The sequence below is a fragment of the Fukomys damarensis genome, unplaced genomic scaffold (genome assembly GCF_012274545.1).
Source record: "Fukomys damarensis isolate Sample0158 unplaced genomic scaffold, DMR_v1.0_HiC HiC_scaffold_9, whole genome shotgun sequence".
In the NCBI taxonomy this organism is placed as follows: Eukaryota; Metazoa; Chordata; class Mammalia; order Rodentia; family Bathyergidae; genus Fukomys; species Fukomys damarensis.
Window position 1 is genome coordinate 32797634 of NW_022900921.1, and position 21037 is coordinate 32818670.

Sequence of the window (21037 nt, forward strand, 5' to 3'; positions counted from 1 at the left end):
ATGCTCAAGTACTTTTGAAGCACTGATTATATAAAAACAATGATTAATTTTCCTCTTTAACAAGTGACCAAGTATGTTCTCTGTAAATATGCATCAAGCTGAGTTGGTTAACTTAGTACAAATTATGAGTGTATTTGTAAGTAACAGGACTGAATTTCTTGAAAAATATTTATTTTTTTCTTCAAATGCAAAATGATCTTCTATTCAGATTACTCACTTATAAACTTATCCTGTTCCCTGAAAAGCTATTGAGCCACCTGCTCAATTCTTGTACTACCACCAGTTTAGATTGCAAGCGAACCAAATTCAGATTGTCCCTCAAATTAGAGAGAATTTAGTGGTAGTTTTAACATATGCCAAAGTATCAACAATATAAAACATCACAATGAAAAACTTCCACACAGAGAGAGAAGTATATGTGAATTATTCTGAGGAATTACAGACCAGTGAGGTTGAACATTTTTTCATTTATTTATTTGCCACTTGTACTTCATCTGAGAAATGTCTATATATTTCAGATGCCAATTTTTTGATTGAGTCTCTAACTTTGGGGGAGTTGATTTTTTTCAAATCTTTGTATGTTCTAGATATTAGTCCTCTGTGTGAGGAACAATTGGCCAAATGTTTTTCCAACACTGGGCATTGTCTCTTCACTCTGTTGGTGATTTCCTTTGCTATGCAAAAGCATTCTAATAGGATAAGATCCCAGTTGTTGATTCTTTTTTTGTTGTTTTGTTTTGTTTTTTGAGACAGGGTCTCACTATGTAGTTGAGACTGACCTGGAGCTCACTATGTAGCTCAGGCTGGTCTTGAACTCACAACAATCCTCCTGCCTCAGCCTCCCGAGTGCTGGGATTGAGCGACCACGCCTGGCCATGTTGATTTTTTATATTATTTCCTGTGCAACTGAAGTTTTGTTCGTGAAATCTTTACTTTTAACTTTGTCTTCAAGTGTTCTACCTAGTCTCTCTTCCAGTAAATTTAGTGTTTCTATTTTAATGTTTAGATCTTTGATCCATTTTGATTTTAGTTTAGTGCATGGTGAGAGACATAGGTTTAGTTTAATCTTTGGTGTGTAGAAAGCCAAATTGTGTAGCACCTAAACAGGCTATCTTTCTTCTAGTGGATGTGTGTGGCCCCTTTATCAAAGATAAGGTAGCTGAGTGTGTTTGGTATCATTTCTGCATCCTGCAGTGGCAAATGGGTGTCATAAACACAAATAGGAAATTAGGAGGTGTCTCAGGTCTAAGAGGTGTGCAGGCAGAGTTGGTACTTGAATTAACTGAGGTTGAGATGCCTGGGAGACATTCAGATGGTGATATCAAAATAACATCCTATGTAGTTAAAGCACACTTACTTTCAGTAAATAATTAATTTGCAGTTACTCATAGAAAAACCAGCTATATAAAAATTGAGACATGACCTATTTAAACATCAAGAGTAAACAGTGTTAACTTTTCTTAGGATTAATCAGGAAAGGTTTTCCATCTTGCATGCTGTATGTCAGTCTAGTTAGTGGCTCCTTTGCATGGATGAAGAACGTTTAAAAAAATGTAGCCAGAGGTCTCTCTCTATTGCCATAAGCTACCTTATTTGTAATAGTTTCAAGTTACTTAGTGAATGAACACAGTCAATAGTGTTTTCACCACACGAAAAAAATTCCACTTTTTGCTTGTGTTGAATTTTATCATGTAGAACCTAACTTCAGTTCACCCAGATTTTTTTTTTGTCAGACAAATAACTCACATATTAGAAGTGTTTTTTAACCTTTGGCTTGGCTTTAGTCATTAGAAAGAAAAAAATAAGTGTGTCTGTCTGAATACTACTTTTGTTAAAGCCAGTCAGTTGTAATAAAAGCTTAAATGCATTGAATTTGTCCCAGCGACGGGTGGGGGCTTGTTATGTTTGCATTTTTCTCAAACACGTTGAAGTCATTTCCTTGAACAAAATCAACCATCTATGCACTCTGAGTACCTTTTGAGGGACTTTTTATGAGTAGATTTTTAAAAAGGTCTATTAAACCAACATTGTACTTTTACATCTATATTTTAAATTGTACGTTCCCTTTTATTTTTCATGCACAATTTGGTAGGTGAGCACAAATTATTCAAATTGTATTTCTATCTTAAATCCTAACACTGAAAATTTAAGTTAAAAGGAGATTCATGAATTAGTAATAAAAACAGGGTGATGGTGGTAAACTAGATCTTAGCTGCCAGAGGTCTCTTCTAACTATGCACACATATCTAGGAACAAGGAAACATAATATTCTTGTTCTACATGTAAAAGACTTTGAATATTTCAGGTCACATCTACCTTGTGTTCTAACTGTACTTTTTAACATCCAAATGTGAATTATTCGCATGACATTCCAGAGAGGTGGGCACTATCCTCACTTCATGGATTAAAATAGTGAACTTTAGAAAGATAAGTAATCTCCCATGAAAATAGAGGGGTCAGGATATAAATCTATATCTTTCTATTATTGTGGTGTTTTCTACCACCCTATATCATTGTATAGAGGGAAATTAAGTACCAAAACCATCCCATAGAGATGGATATAACCCCTGAGGAGGATAAAGAGCACAACTCCAATTACAGCTTTAGAAAATCCACCATTAATCTCAAGCTTGGGATTTCCCTGTGGAGTGGGAGCTGGTGTTTCCCCATTCACAGGCCCTCAGCAGCTCAAGACAGCACCTCTCTGGGAGTTGAAGATGCTAATGAGATAGCAGGTAGATACCTAGTGATTTTAGGTGTACTTTATCTTAGAAATTACTGAGGAGGTGTTCTAACCAAGTGAGGGAGAAAACCCAGAAAGAAGAAAATATGAATTCCAGCAAACAAGGAGGGTGTCTTTGGCCTTGGGCTATTCAGGAAACTTGTTACTTTTTGGCCAGTCTTAGGTGGTAGGCTTTGCTGTTGCCCTGTGCCTAATGTCTTTGGGCCATTAAGATGTGGGTACCTCTAATGGTGGTTCTCTTCAGCCAAACCAAGGTAAGGAGTAATCATCACAAATGTCCCCAGGTGACAATACTTGGTATGTTTTCTGGTGGCTCCTTAATCACCCCACTCATGTGAAGGTCTCACCATCATCTAGTGCAGTGTTCATGAAGATGAAGTGCGCTTGACTCAGAAATCCAAGGCTCCCTTATCAGGCTTCATTTGTGGCGAGTTCTGACCATTCACAGACAATGAAGTTTCAATTCTTCATGGTCCTGATGAGAAGGTGCACACTGGTGGTATTAGGTTAGCTCTGAGCAGCAGACATAGGCCATTTACTGTTTCCTGTTTAATAAAAAAGCTACAAAGTTTTAGTACTTGTGAGAGTTGACATAAAATGTTGGATTTCATACTTCTGTTTAAAATGCAGAAAATCTGGCAATATTGGGGCCACAGAGCTCCATGGCAACAGCCAGATAAATCTGAATTGGGTCAGCTTGTTTTAGGTCCAGCAGACACTTGCCAGATGACACAGCCCCTACTGGTCAGTCCCTATTTGCTTTTACCCAAAAGGCTCCTGCAGGTATTTGAGTTGGAAACTTCGTTACACCTCCAAGTCACAAAACCAAATTTGTTAACCATCATCTTCCAGAGACCCAGTGTGGATCCTAGATTCTTCTAGAAGGGGCTGAAAGAAGAGGAAAGGCAATGCAGAAGTTAATTTGTCATTTATCCTGCCATAAACAGCACAGGACCTTAACTTAGAAATGATGAAAAACTTGCCATGAATACATAATTTAAAATTAGGGCAAGGGAATTTCTGTCTTTAGAATCCAATTATTTCTATTATGCAGTGAACAATAGTATTATGAACTTCAGTGGAAGTCAACATTTTTCTCCAAAAAGATTTTTTTTTAACCTAAGCCAATGATCACTTAGTAAAAGATTGAGCAAAATGTCATTGCTTGTGTTCTATACTAGTTGCCCAACCTCTATTTGACAACCATATTATGATATATGATAGGCATATTTTCATCATTTATAGCCATTTAAGTGCTAAACAACTGTGATCAGAAGATTGTCATTTTAAGATTTACAAGTGTACCTATACATACATTTCAGCCCCAGGTTTCCATTGAAGTGATCCCATGTGATAGTACACATCTCTAGAAGTAAAAATGTATACCTTTAAAGTATATAATACGTTGTTTTTAAATATGCATTCAAATAGTTGGCATAATCAAGCTAATTAATATATTCACATCTCACATAGTTACAATTTGTGTGTATATACGGTAAGAATACTTAAGATTTTGTTTAGAAAAATTTAAGAATACAGTACAGTATTATGAACTACAGTCAACATTCTCTGGATTGGATCTTCAGAATTTATTTGTCTTGCATAACTGAACCTTTATACTTCTTAGCCATAATCGCTCCACTTCTTCCTCTCCTTAACCCCTAGCAACCAACATTCTATTCTCTGCTTTTACGAGCTCAACTTTTTTAGATTCCATATATAAGTGAGATCACGTTGTGTCTGTCCTACTATGCTTGGCTTATTTTACTTAACATAATGCTTTCCCCTTTTATCCATGTTGTGACAAATAGCAGGATGTCTTTCTTTTTAAATGCTGAATAATATCTCATTTTATATATGGGTATAGCATATTTTCTTTATCCATTCATTCACCAACAGGGAACTGTATTGTTTCTATACCTTGCCATTGTGGAAAAGGCCTCAATAGACCTGTGGGGAAAAATATCTTTACAATTGAAAAAAAAAAAAAACGCCAACTATTGTAATATGTTAGTATGGTGAAAAAAAGTTAACAGTCAACCTCAAGTGTATGAAGCGTCATCTACATGAATTAAGAGCTATGACGTGTGGCTTCAGGAGGGGACATTGTTATGTCGATGCTCAGTTCATGGAGGAAGATGTACCTGGAGCTAGTGCTCAGTTCTGAAAGTAAAGACAGACCTATAAAATTGATGGCACAGGAAGTCTGCAGGAGCCAAAAGTCAGGTGAAGATGAATGGAGATGAACATGGGAAGTGGGAGAGGGGGAGAAGCAGGTGGTTTTCTGGTGTGGACAATTTGCTTAACAAATCATACACAGCCAGGCCCTCACTAACCCCCGAGTCTATACCATTGTGATTCATGTTGATGTCAACTGTTATTTGGAAAGATATTCACTCCAAAAATGGAAAAAGTCAGGGTATGAGCTCATTATCTTTGAGGCCAGAGCAATTGGCAAAGAAAATATTGCCTATATAAAATGCTATGGAAAAAATTAAATTATTTCTATAAAATACATAATTACAGATTGTACTTATAAAATATGAAGAAGAAAGGCTTATACTTTTCTATTCTTATGTTTGGTTTTATGGCAAAATTATAGACATTTTAAGAAGTTTTAGTCTTCTTGATTTTACCTGATCATAGCACCAACCTGTTGTTGATTAAAATAGGGTATTTATTTAATAGGAACTAAAAAGTTTTTATAATATTGCTTTAAAATTATATCACCAGAATTTTATTTCATCAGTCTGCTTAATCATTTAATCTTATATCATAGTGAAATGCCTCTGTAAACATATTGCTATAATAAGAATAGTAAAAAGAAAGTTAAACTGGCCACAGTAGTGCACTCTTGTAATCCCAACTACCCAGGAGGCTGGAGCAGTAGGACCACAAGTTCAAGGCCAGGCTGGGTAATTTCAAGAAATTCTCTCTCAGAGTGAAAAGAAAAATAAAGTAAATAAAATAGATCTATACCCTTATAGCTTACATTTGAAAGTATTGGTGAATTGTTGCAGATACACAGAATGTCCTGAATTACAAAAATTGTACAATCTCTTTTAAACCATGTGACATAGATATCAGAGGTAGGGCTGATGACCATTTGTGCAATGTAGATTTCAGGTCACCAGCATATAAGAACAGAAGGCAGGGTCTCCACAGTAATACCTTAACAAACTCTACAGTGAAACTCTTGGAAGCTTAAAATTGTTCATAGAAAGTAAAAATTCTGAGATAAAGTTAAGGCCCCAGGATATTTGTTTACTATTTCTGGAAGTAACTCTTTTTAAAATTTATTATATGCTTCCATGTTTTATAAAACAACCTATAGTATATTTAATTTAAGCTTTTTTATCCCTCAGGATTATCATCAAAACACATGTGTTTCATCTTAAATTCAAGGATGACTCAAGGGCTTAATTATTATGTATGGAAAGACCACTTACCCTTAGGATTTTTTAAAAAAAAATTTTATGCTTCATGAAGCTGAATGTGTATTGTTTTATTTATAAATTTACTTAATTAGTTGTCCCATCTCTCTTTCTTGCTTTTTTTTTTTGGGGGGGGGGTATTGCGGATCGAACTCAGGTCCTTGCACTTGCTAAGTAGGTGGTGGAACAACTGAGCTAAATCCCCAGCCCTATTCCTTGCTAAATTTTAATTTATCAGATTCAGGAAATCCTAAACCTGTGACACATGATAGGTCAGGAAGTCAATCAGGATCACCGAAAGTCTGAAGGTTGCTTGTGAGTATCTAGCACAGATTTCTTGCTATTGACTTGGTCTCCTAAGAACTGTAGTTCAAAATAGGCATGGTGGCACATGCCTGTAATCCCAGCACTTGGGAGGCTGAGGAAGGAGGATCACTGTGAGTTCGAGACCAGCCTGGGCTACATAGGGAGTTTCAGGTTAGTCTCAAGTACATAGTGAAACCCTGTCTCAAAAACAAACAAGCAAAACAAACAACAAGAACTGTAGTTCATTCTTATTATTTTAACAAATTCTAGCAAATTAAGTAGTTGCTTATAAGAAAGTTCTATGTCACTGAACTCTTATATGTATCTGGTTACTGAGATATAATAATATTTCCCAGTTCTAATAAATATTAAACATAAATGTGCACAGGTAGAAATGAATGAAGGGAACTTTATGGTCTAATTTTCAACTGTGATTCAGCTAAATAAGTCATGTAGAATCTGCAGGGAATCTCAGGTATACATAAGACACTGAGTTTTCCACAGAAGAGAACAGGTGTAGAGTTTCATGGTTTTCTCTTGGGAGAGCTGGATGTAGAAAGAGGAGAGGGGCAGACGAATGAAGTCACAGTGGCACAGAGCATGCTCTTCTCTTTAACTGTGTGGACAAAGACTTGAATACTGTACTTGAGGGCAAAGATTGTGTGTGTGTGTGTGTGTGTGTGTGTGTGTGTGTGAGTGACAGAGAGGTGGTGCCACAATCTTATAGCTTAAAGTGAATCCCTATGGTGTGCCTAGTATCTCTACCCAACTCATTCCTGTATAAGGTGCTAAGAAAAGCTGACTAAGCTGTACAATGTCTCTTCCCTGGGACAGGAGTACCTGGGAGTCTGAGCCTCCCATATGCCTACTGTCATGAAGGGATTTTCTCGTCCTTACCTATACATCCAAACACTTGAGAACAAAGCAATCCTCATCCTTCAGTGAAGGATTCTAGTTTACATCTAATGTTCCACCTATCTACCAGAACTAAAACTAACCCTTCCTTATAGATTTTCTGTCTCTTTCTTGTCCCAGAGACATCATCAGTTTAGCCTATATATGTAAGGCTGAGGGTCTGGCCCACCAGGTCTTTTCACATTTCTATCACCAAGTACAAGGAGTTAGGGTCTAGCAATAGAGCAAAGAGACCAGTCACCAAATGGCCTTTACTTCTGGCACCAACTACACGTTTTACTAGTTCCCACACCATACTCAGCTTCGATAATGTGCTAGAAGGACGCACAAAACTCACTGAAAGCTGTATACTCATGGAGAAAGATACAGGTAAAAAGGAAAAAAAGGAAGAAGAGTACTGTACAGAACATAGTCTGAGAAGGCCACAGGTGCATAGCTGCTGCATGCTAAAAACATACTCCTTTTCCAACATTCTTGAAGTATTGTGCACCTGGAGCCTCCATTTGAGCTTTAGGTTGTACTCGGGGATTATACGGACATGATGAATTGATTAATTGCCCATTTGCTGAACAGTCCCCAGCCACTCCCTTCTGAGAAGTCAGCTACTATGTAATGAAAGGGCTGACCATAAATCACTTCCTTAGCCTAAGTGATCAGTGTGGGCTGAGGGGTCCGTCATGAGGAATACAGACATCGCTATGACTTGGAAGATTTTAAGGGCTAGAAGGGACTGGCTAATTGAGGGAGGAAAGTCAAGCTGATCTATTACACCAGGTACCACATACTTAGGCAGAACTACTCACTCAAGCAGACAATATAAATATATTCACATTTTGAACCTAGAAGTCCCACTTCAAGGGTTTCTACCTGTGATACACTTCCACCCATATGAAATTCATGTGAACAAAGTTTTCTATTCTGTAAGTTTTTGTATTGTAAAACAGTGGAAACAATTTACATGCCTCAGAATATGAGCATGTTTGAATAAACAATGATACACCCATACCGTGAAGTACCGTGTATGTACCTGTAATAAAGAATAAGGAAGAGCTCCATGGATTCATATGGAGACATTTCCAAATTACATTAACTAAAAACAAAAAAGGATGAAAGAATATAGTTTCTCTTCTTTGTGAGAGAAAATATGCATGTATCATCTTCCTTCTGCAAAAGAAATTCAAGAACAATAAACCCCCTCTTTTTGGGGGGTACTGGGGACTTGTGACCTTGTGCTTGCAAGGGAGATGGCACAACCACTGAGCCAAACCCTGGCCCAATAAACCCTTTTGATTAATCTTATTTTAATAGTTTTGCATAGTTCATATAATTTACTTTTGGAAACCAAATATTTTGTTTTGTATATCTTTCTGCATTTGCCTATAGGATCACTAAAATTGATTTTTACTATTAACTGTCAAGAAATTTAAATAAAAACATGACATTTACCTTGGCTAAAAACATAAACAAAAAAGCCCCCACCACAACAATATAAATAATTTCTTCATGTAAGAATAAGAATGGAAAATTGTCAGGAGTAGGAGTCTGCTCCAAAGCTATACACACTGAGTTTCTCTGGACAACCATCCATGAGACAATAAGCAGCTCTCCTAAGAGGGTCTCTCACTCCTTTGGTCTCTTCTTTTAAATTGAGCGCACAATAAGACTGCTTCTGGTGCCACAGGCACCTGTCAAAATCATGAGACTTTTGCCACCTACATAGTGCCTGCCTGCACTGTCTTCCTTGGCTGCTGAGTTATTTAAGTTGAGTTATTTACGCTTCAAACAGCCAAACTTCATGTGGCAGGTGGGTGTGGGAAGCACTTTTGCCTCCACCCTGAAGATTGAAAGCATAAACTCCCCAAATCCCTACTAATAACTTCAGTCTCAAGAATCTGTATATATGCAGCTGATAGGTCAAAGGGTAATATAACTGAAGGGTTATGGAGAGAAATTAACTCATGGCTACAAGTAACCAGCCCAACCATCTTGAAAGAATAGTTTTGTCCTACTTCCTTCACGCTCTCTGGTAGGATTGTTTGATAACAGTGCTTTTTAATGGTACAATTTAGTGTATTTTATACTAATTATATGTCATCAGAGAAATCTAAATTCCACAATTGAAATGAAATAGCTTGTTTGTACACTGAAATTCTTCTTAGGACATTCATTGAATCATAACATCATTAGGATTTTATAACCATTTGGCTGGAGTCTTACATGAAAAAAAAACTTCAATTCCCAAATGCTTTAAACTGCATAGATGATAATCAGTCATGCCACCTAGGAAAACTTTTTCTTCTTCCTTTGCAATCTTACTAAAGACTGCCTCACCGATATTCACCTGAAGTGAACATTACATTTTATTGTTATATTTTTTTGGGGGGATACCTGGGATAGAACTCGGAACCTTGTGCTTGTGAGGCAGATGGCAGAACTGCTGAACTAAATCCCCAGCCCTGAACATTACATTTTAACATTCAATTTTATTTGGGGTTTTCTCTCATCCATTTTAAATAGTTTTCTTGAGGATAATTCACATACCATACAGTCCACTCATTTAATATGCAAGTTTTTAGTATATTCTGATGTACTGGGTTGACCCAAAACATTTACCTTTCCATCGTCATTTTGCCTTGGGGAAGAGCCAGAACCAGATCCAGTGAAGAAGATGGAGAAGGACACATTGTAATGCTCTTACACGTCTGGATTTCCATTTGATGGCACCGGCAGCAGCATTCACTCTATTTTTATCACACTTCCTAAAAACACTTAAGAGAACTTTCAGAACTGCTTCATAAGGTAGCCAGAACAGTGTGATAATTGTGTTTGAAGTTCCAGGGAGGTTTTGGAAGCATTTAGATATTAATAGTAGACTTTTCATAGATTCCTTTAATCACATTGGCAAAGTTTTTTTCTTTAAGGTCTTACTATTCCTGTTTTATTGCACATGTTTATTATGTAAAGATTTTGGATTTTGTCAAGTGCTTTTTCTCTACTGAGATGATTATTGTATTGGTATGTGGTATTATACTAATTTATTTTCCAATATTAAATTAACCTTTCATTCCTAAAATAAAACCCACCTGCTCATGGTATATAATAATTTTCTTATGTCACTGTGTTCAGATTAATTGCATTTTGTTGAACATTTTTATGTCTACATTCTTTTCTTGTGATGGTTTGGAATCAGGGCAATACTAGTTTCATCAAATGAGTTAGGAGGTGTTTCTTCCTCCTCTATTTTTTGGAAGAGTTTCTGAGGAATTATATTATTCTTTACAAGAACTGTGGATTCACAAGTGAAGCCATGTGGGCCTGGTCATTTCTTCATGGGAAGTTTAAAAATTATGAATGAAATCATTTCTTTTTATAGCCTACTTAAATTTTTTACTTAATCAGTTAGTTTTAGTAGATTGTATGTTTCTAGACTGATTATTTCATCTAAGCCATTATCATTTCAATGTCTTATAATCCTTTTCGTTTCTCTAAAGTTGGTAGTGATGTTCTTCATTTCTAAATTTCAGTAATCCACTCCTCCTGGTCATTGTAGCTAGAGGTTTGCCAATTTTGTTGATCTTTTCAAATAACTTTTGCTTTCACTGATTTTTTCTGCTACTTTTCTCTTCACTATTTCATTAATTTCAAGTCTAGCATTTATGACTCTGCTTGGATTAGCTTGCTCTTCTTTTTCCAATTTCTTGAGCTGATTAATGTCAGCTATATTCTACTCATTCAATTTAGGCATGTATAAGCTATACATTTCCCTTTGTGCTTCATCCAAATGCATGAAATGTTTTTGAGTCTGTAATTTTTGTCTTTATTCATGTATAAATATTTTCTAATTTCCTATGTGATTTATTGTTTTTGACTCAATTACTTGGGGGTGTGTTGTATGATTTGCACACATTTGTGAATTTCCCACCTTTCACTGTTTTTTTTCTTTCTTGGTTGTTCTTTGTTTTCAGTTTTTGATTCTTTCATTTTATTTTTGATTATTAATTTCTTCCAAATGGCCAGACAACACATCTCATGTGATTTTAATCCTTTAATTTTATTCATGCTTATTTTGTGGCAAAATATATGGTCTAACCTAGAGAATATTCCTTGCCTGTGTGAGAAGAACGTGGATTCTCTTGTTAGGTAGAATATTCTCAAATGTCTGTTAGGTCCATGACCTCAAAACATAAGGAGAATGTATGGATTTAAAAAATCATTACAATAAATAATACCCAGCCATGAATCCCCTTCAAAATATTCCCTCTCACTTGGAACACACACATCCTGTAGTTCTTGCCACTTTCTGAAGCAGTTCTAGAAGTACTTTCTCATGGATATCTAGTTGAGCTGTCATGGCTGCCTTGATGTCTTGAGTCAATTAAAAATGCTTACCTTTCAAATTCATTTGAGTTTGGGGAAGAGCCAGAAGTTATATAATGCCAGTTCTCATGAATAAAGTGATGAGGACACACTGCAATGTTTTCATAAGCCTATCTTTCTGTTGGATAGAACTTGGCAACAGATTCCCCTATTTTCTTTTTTCTTTTTTTGGTACCAGGGATTGAACTCTAGCCCTTGTGCTTGTGAGGCAGGCAGCAGAACCACTTAGCCGAATTCCTGGACCAGCATTCACCCAATTTTCTATCACATCTTCTAAAGAGGCTCAAGAATGATTAAATAAGTCTGTTCCAAGTGAGGCAGGTATTTTGAGGGCAATCGATGGCAATATATATTCACTATAATAAATTTTTAAATGTCTAAAAATTTAAACATTTACCTTATGTTTTGAATACCCCATGTATTTATAATTATATTTTACTGATTGATGTCATTATAAAATTACTTTTTATGCAGTTATAACCATTTTATAAAGTAATTTTGATTGATAGTCATAAAACCATTCCGGCTCTAGTGGCATATCTTTAAAGGACAGCAATACTTCAATTCACAAATGCTTCTGTTCACGAACAATTCACAATTCAGTTTGTGAAAAAGGTGTTTAGCAAAATTTTGCTTCTATTTGCAAACTCCATATTGAATGCTGAACATGATCATAGCCATCTTCCCCTTGTGAATGAGGCCATCTTCCCTACTCTGACACGTGGTCATGGCTTCCTCTAGTTGAGATCGTGGTTGCAGACAGACTTGTGCATACTTGCTGTCAAGCATTTTTGTGTACTTTTTAGCATCTAAATGACTGTATAGTATTATTCAATCCAGTCTGGCTGCAAAGAAACTGCAGAGTAAGCACAATGGTTTAAGAAAAAAAGTGCAGTGTACTAATGAAGGTGACAAGAATATGCAGAGCAAGAATGACCAGAAAAATGTTTTGAAGAGAATAACCATTGAACTGAAGGAAACTGTACAAGAGCATGAGAATGGTAATTGTTTAACTGATCTGGCCTCAGAGTACAAGGTGATGGTCAACAGTCTCGATTATTTTGAAGAATGAAGATGCCTTTGAAGAAGCTGATGTGACAAAAGAAGTAACGATGTTAACCAAGCAGAAGATACAAGTGCTGGAAGAGGTGAAAAAATTGTGTTAGTGTGGCTGAATTAGAAACAGCTGGCTGGTAATCGCAGTAGTGAAGCTTTGGTCTGTGGAAAAGCTAGAATATTGCACAGTGATTTACTGCAAGAAAACCACTCCTCAGGTGCAACAAGAGATTAACAGCCAGTAGGGGGTGGTTTGATAAATTCTACAAGAGAAGTGGCATGTAATGCGATGAGACACAGTGAGGCTTCTAGTTCTGACAAGGCCTCTGCAGAAGCCTGCAAGAAAGAATTCACAAAAGGCAGAAGGATACATCCCTCAACAAATGTTCAACAGTGATGAAACAGGGCTCTTCTGGAAGAAGATGCCAAAGAGACCTTACATCACACAGGAGGACAGGGCGCTCGAAAGCCCATGAGGTACAGAGTGACCCTTTTGCTGTTGAACACAAGTGCCAATCTGAAGATGGAGGCACTGCTGGTGTAGTAAGCCACACTGCTCATGCATTCGAGGAGCAAAATGTGAGCAAGGCCAGACTGCCTGTCACATGGAGGACCAGTGCGAAAGATCGGGTGGCAAGGCAATTGTTCATGGCATGACTTCATGAGGTATAACGCGTGCACCACTAAGAAATATCTTTCTGACAATCAACTGCCTAAAAGGTCCTTCTACTGATGGACAGTGCCTGGCACACTCTTTATCCTTGGTGGATGATATGGATGCTGAGTAAGGTCCATTTCTTCCCTCCCAATATGGCACCTCTTCTGCAACCCAAGGACCTGCAAGTGATCTGCAACTTCAAGAAGCTGTACACAAAGGCACTCTTCATCAGGTGTGTGAATGTCACTGACGAGATGTTCTTGACTCTAAAAAGTTCTGGAAGAAACATTTCAGTATCCTCCACTATATCAACATCATTGACAAAGCCTGGGAATGCACTGGACCTTAAACTCAGCCTGGGGGACACTGTGCCCAGAATGTGTCACTGAATGTGACTTTGAAGGGTCTGATGCACAGGTAGTGGAGGAGACTGTGTCCCTGGGGAAGAGAACAGGTCTGGATATCAATGGTGCAGACATGGAGGAGCTTGCTGAGGACTACAAGGAGGAGCTGCTTACAAAAGAACTTGCTGAATGTCAGAGTGGGGGGCAGAAGGTGCCTGTTGAGGAGCCTTCCACTGAGGAAAAAGAAGACAGGGAAGAGGTTAGTGGGGATGTGATAAAATCCACTATGGAAAAATGAAATGAGTGCCAGGATTTCTTTGAGAAGCACCCCCAACATAATTGTAATTAAGAGAGAGTGCTGAATCCTATGAATGATAATGTGGTCTCTAATTTCTGGGGCGTTATGCATCGCAGGGAAAAAAAAAACAAGTGGAATTAGACAGAGTTTTCATAAAAATTAGCCATGCAACTAAGAAACAAAGAAGAGAGGAAACCCCTGAAGAAGATCTCCCTGATGTTCTTCTAAGAGCAGGACCCTCCCTCCAAATAATAACCTCCTCCCTACCCACCTGCCAGTCTTCCACACCAGGATTGCTTCAGGCAAGGTCAGTGTTCTCTCTCTCTCTCTCTCTCTCTCTCTCTCTCTCTCTCTCTCTCTCTCTCTCTCTCTCTCCCCTCTTTCCATACTGTACTGTGCTGTACTTTGTTTCATATTTGTGTGGTTAAAAAGAAACTACATATAGTTCAGAATGGATTAACCTTATACATTGAACCTGATGGGCAAATTTGATTTGATTTGAGATTAGAATTGTGGAACAAATTAAGTTTATGAACTGAGGTACCACTGTATCTGTACCTTTCTATTGAAAGTATATTTCTTGAAAATAGTATAAAGTATAGCATATTTTAAAAAATTGTATATGGTCCCTTTGCTTTCTGTTTGGATTGTTTTATCCATTCACATTTAATGTTATTGATATTGTTGCATTTATGTTTATAATTTTACTCTTGGCTTTTATGTGTCATGTCTTTTTTGTTACTCTATTCTTTATTGTTTCCTTGCATTAAGTACATATTTTCTAGCATGGCATTTTAATTCCTTTAGTGATCCTTCACTAAATTTTTGGTATTGTTTTTTTACTAGTTTTCTAGGGTTTGCAACATTATGTTATAGCTGCTCAGAACCTTCTTCTGATTTATATTAACAACAATGACAAAAATATTATTTCTACATGGATCTAATCTCTCCTCTCCATTTTAATGTTATTTTTGCTGTAATATTCCAGCTATGTATATATGTATGTTTTATATATATATAAGATATATATTTAACCTTACTATTTCTGATTTTCTTCTTCCTGTAAATTCAAGTTACTATCTGATGACATTTCTATAATCTAATACAGCTCTGCTCTCATCTGTATCCTTTGTGCTGTTACTGTCAAATATATTGCATTTCTTTAGTATTGGTTAAACAGTATAACTTGAATACATTGTTTCTGTAAAGCTTATTTTTAATTAGTTGGAAAAGAGACAGATTATGAAATTATACTCCTTAATTACTGACATACTTACTTTTATTGGCAATTGTGTGTATATGTGTGTGTGTGTGCATTCAGATTACTAATCAGTATTGCTTGTTTTCAGCCTGAATATTTTCGTTAGTACTTCTTGTAAGCCAAGCCCATTAGTAACACATTCTCTGTTTTTGTTTCTCTGGGAATATCTTTATTTTTGACTTCATGTTTGATACTGTTACAAAATACAACATTCTTAGCTGACATTTTTTTCCTTCAGTGTTTTGATTATACATCATCCTGCTGCCTTCTGGTCACCATTGTTGATGATGCTAAGTCAACTATTCATCTTCCTGTGGCTCATTGCTGCTTGGTGTGCCACTTTTCTCTTGCCAATTCCAAGATTTTGTCTCTTTTTCTTGACTTTCAACTCTTGGATTACAGTTCATCTGAGAATGGATTCCTTAATGTTTATCCTAATTGGAGTTTGTTGAATTTGGATACGTATATTGTTTTCCCTCAAATGCAGGAAGGTTTCAGCCATTACTTTTGGAAAATTTTTTTCTGCTCCTTTTTTCTTCCGGTTCTTTATTTTGTGTATATTGGTGCACTTAACAGTGTACTATGCACTTATGAGGCTCTTGTTAAGTTCTCTTTAGTCTGCCTTCTCTCTGTTCTTCAGATTATATGTTTATCAGTCTATCTTCATGTCCTTTGATTCTTTTTCTGTCAATTCAAATCTGTTCCTAGCTCCTCTGAATTTTTCACTGTGCACGGTACTTTTTTTTTTTTACTCTAGGGTTTTGATTATTTAAAATAATTTGTATTTTTTTAACCCATATTCTCTATTTCATGAAATCATTCCTATCACACCTTTCTTTAACCATTCTTTTAGTTCAGAGCTGGGTATGTGAATTAAACTGGGACAATCAGATATGTCCAGCGAATTGTTTGGATATTGAAACAGAGAATGATATGCTTCTCTTGGAATGGTGTGTGTGTGTGTGTGTGTGTGTGTGTTTGTGTGTGTGTGTGTGTGTGTACACGGTGCCTACAATAGCCACAGTTGTTTCTGCTGCTAGCAGATTTGTAAACCTGAGGGTTAATCAGTATAGATGAAAGAGGACAATGACAGAAAATATCCAAAGAAATTAGTTGGAACACTGTTGGGAACTTAAGCTTTGAATCACATAACACTACTATCTTTCTTAATTATAGTTTCTGTTATATAAACCAAGAAATAATGATTGTTAAGAGAATATAACTTGGGCCAGGGATTTAGGTCGGTGGGGCCACCACCTGCCTCGGGAGGGCAAGGTCCCGAGTTCAATCCCTGGTACCACATGTGTATACACACACACACACACACACACACACACACACACACACACACAAAGGGAGAGAATACAACTTGCAAAATTATTCAGTAGTTTTAACTAAATTAAAACATTTTTTAGGACTTATCCCAGAAGTAAGGGCAAAACACTGTCAAATAATGAGTTTTGTCATTGTATCTGTCTAGCATACATCCGTGGGTTTATTTTCCCAAATGCATAAAGTATATTCTTTTCTATCCCATGAACAATTGTTTACATCAATAATTAAAACAGTAGAACAAAAGGCTAATGGATTTACTATTAGAAAACAAAATAGCAATAACAATGAATAAAAGTTAATTTTTAAAAATGTGCTTTCTGGGAAAATAATAAATATGCAAACCTGACAATATTTTAGCATTTAGAGTGCTTCATTGCTAGTGAAATTGTTATGTTCAATCATGGTTCTTTCCCTTTATAGGAGTGGTCACCAACTCTCCTGCACTACAATTATTAGGGAGATGGATATTTACAATAATCCCACAAAGGCAGATAATATAAAGATAGAATAAAGGTGGTGTGTTTTATTAGCCTCTTTGGAAAGAGTTTGATAAGAAAAAGGAAAATATAAAAATGTAGAGGGTTAATGGGTAACACCTGGGAATATAATTTACAATGTTGTGATTAGGAAAAGAGAAAAAAGCCAATGCATGGTGTTTGTAGGGGAGGTAAGCTTGTACGGGAGGAGAAATAAATGATGAGGAAAATACATTGGATTTCACAGGAAAAATAAAACTCTGAGAACTCTGGCAGCTTCTTATGTTTTGACATTGACCCAAGAACTTTTAAAATTGGCAGGTGGAAGCTATTACCTCAAAATTTAGGAGCTGTTTTGTTTTGTTTTGTATTGGGAGTTGAATATAGGGTCCTGAACATGCTCAGCAAATATTATACCACTGATCCATATTCCTAGTCCATTGTATCATCTATCTATCTATCTATCTATCTATCTATCTATCTATCTATCTATCATCTATCTATCATCTATCTATCTATCTATCAACAGGGTCTCATCGGGACACCTAGGCTCACCTCAAACTTATGATGCACCTGCCTCAGCCTCCGGAGTCACTGGGATTACAAGCACAGTGTAATCCTGGCACGGCTGCTTTTTAATATCTTTACTGACACGCTCCAGTTTCTCTTTCCTTGGGGCACACAGCCTGGCTTCCTTTCTCTGGCTCCCTCACGTGTTGGCACAAAGGAAGAGGCAGTGAAAAGACAGTGCTGCCAGGGAAGAGCTGCTGGGCAGCCAGTCTGGATCTGCTCAGAACGGTGGACAGGGTCCTCTGAGCCACTCGACTGAGAGCTTGAGCTGCTCCTCTCACTTCTCACGCAGAAAGCAAGAGGGCCTTGCTAATGCTAGTAAATGCTCTTCACTGGTCTTTCATTACAGAGATGGCTAGGAACAGAGAAATGCCCAGCTGGCAGTGAAGTATGTAGAACTGCATGTCTGAACACACCAGGATTTGTGAGTTTTTGTGCATGTGTGTATAGTTAGGCAGCTTGGATCCACAGACATACAACATTGCCATTTCATTTGTTCCTACATGTGTGGGGGTTGTGGAAAAAAATGGCAAAGTGTGAAAATGACACATTACAAAGACTCAGAAGACTGAAATGGGGCTTGTCCTTGTTATTCACCTGTGACCTTGGGCAGGGCAGCTACTGTGTCTCAGGTATTTTCTCCACGTGTAAAATGGAGATAATAAAACCTTTTCTGCCTTCCACATGCATTTTTGTGAGGTGAAAATACAAAACATGAGAAACTTTTATAAACTAGAATGTGCTATCCACTAAGCCCCCACCCCTTGTTTGTTTGTTTTTGAGACAAGGTCTCACTATGTAGTTCAGGCTAATTTTGAACTCACTATGTAGCCCAGGCTGGCTTTGAACTCACAACGAGGATGCTCTTGCCTTAGTCTCCTGAGTCCTGGGATTAAGGCATGCACTTCTACATCTAGTTTCTCCCTTTTCTTTTTAAAATGATTTTCTATATTTGAGTGTGTTTCTAGCTACAAAGGATGTTTGTGAAACACAGACTTTTTTAAAAAAAAGACATCATTAGTAATTTCAACCTCTTCACCCATTTACTTAAGTAACACAGTTCAATTTTACCAGCATAATTAGTATATTTTATTGCTGCTGTTGTCTTCCTGGCTTTGGTCAAATTTTTGTAGATATGTCGATTAGTTGAGAAAGAGTAGGAGACAAGAGTAGAAAAGAAAGAATTTTGAAAAGTTAATGAAGTGGATGGCTAGGACCCAACATAATTAGTCCCTGAAATATAGAAGCATTACTAAAAATTAGTAAGACTATCATCAGTAGGTTCATTCAAGTCTTGACAGTTTATAATCACAATACAGACCTATAAAGAGTACTTGTAATAATAATTGTAATGCTTTCAAATGTATATTACTTATGATGGTAGGAAAATACATCATTTAAAAATAACGGTGTTTTCAAGGATTTTTATGATGTTTTAGGAAACGTGGAATTGTGCTACCAGGGAGCAATTTATGCTATCCTGATGCCCTACTTAAGTTTATCACTAAGGAAAAATATGCTCAGAAAGGCTCTATTTTTATTGCAACCTGTGTTTGGCACCACAAAATAGTTGAATTGCCCAGCAAAGAAAAACACGCGAGTCTTAGAAAAATATTTACTTCGTAGGTCCGTTGAAGCTTTCCTTCAGATCCCTCCATATGAGAAACAGATGTCGTGGACCCCCTGTGCTGTCCGCCGATTTGTGGAATCCTGCTTTTAAAGGCATAATAAAGAGAGACAGCATACACAGATAGTCTTGTAAAGAATTATAAACAATGTCATAATGTAAATCTAAGTAAAATAACAAGGTTGAAGTGTCAAAAATCTGAATCTTTCTCCTAAAACCTTGTGGTCTGGGAAACTAACAAAGTGTATTTGTGCATGTGTGTATTGTCAGCATGTACATGTTCACAAGCTTTACATAAAACAAATACTGTGTAAGGAAGATAGTGTTGCAGGTTCTAAGGAAAAAATAAAGAAATTAAAAATACATGATGCTGGAAATACAGATATTTAGTTGATTAGAGTTCAAATGCATTTTGTGGATGAGTATGACCTCTGGTGTTAATCTAGGGAAATTCCAGCTCTTACAGCCCGTAATGGAGGAAAGAAAAGCAAATGTAATTTTCTACAAGCTTTTCACTTTTTTTTTTCCCATTAAGTTTATGGATACTTTTTAGGTATATGATACAGTTACATTCATCATTGGGATCTCATGCCTTTACATGATGTATTTTGGTTATTTTTCCCCATACCCATCCTTCCTTCACACCCTCCGACCTTCCCTATTTACTATGATTTTGTTTCCATTTTTTCCTTTTCTCATACTTTTCTTTTACATTCTTTCCTTTCCCCTACCCTTCCCACTTCCCCTATTTCTTTAGCCCCTTTCTTCCTATTACACATTATCAATTATACAGTTTGAACCTAATTTACATATTTTTTTCACACCAGAGAAACTATTCGGTATTGACACGTGTGTCCTATAAGCTTTTCCCGTTAAACTGCCTGGCCCTTGTTTTTGTGTCCTTTCATCTCCTTCCTCCTTCCTTTGCTCTTCACTCTACAAATGAGTATGTGCTATGTGTAATCCACTTTCTTGTGAAAAAATATTATTTTTGTTGCTCTGACTGCTTAATTGTACATATGGACCTCTACAATCTTGCATGGGATAAACCCCAAAGTTATGATATACATATTTTAAAAGTCTACTTATTAGCTCGTAATGATCTGTTAATTTTATTAAACAGAAATCATGAAAGCAAGAACTCCTTAACCATGCTCTTGCTATGGTCCAGTATTGTAAAATGCCCCAAACTTATGATGAAACAATGCTTCGGGACTTTTTATTTATGGTTTCTCATCATCATGCTAATAGAGGTTTATCATTTTCTCAGAACGCAGACATTTACTAGCAAGATGTTTTGAATGTGTGTGATCAGTTGATTAATGAAAAGGCAAAAAATGTCTGTTTGACTTGCTCTCTAGTCACAGTGTCACATTATTAAATTATTTTAATGAGACTCTTCAAAATCTTGGCTAGGCTGAAGTAATATTAATCTGGATTCTGATATTCTGACAGTCCCCAATGTTGTGGAATAAATTTCCATTTTCTTCTGTGAATTGTGCACCCTATCCTCCCCTGAAGCATCTTTAAAAGAGATGAGAATTTTGTGTAACAACGTTACCTTGAATCTCAGTGAGCACTCCGTTTCTACATGATTGGTGGTACATTTAATCCCATACTTGAGATATATATATATT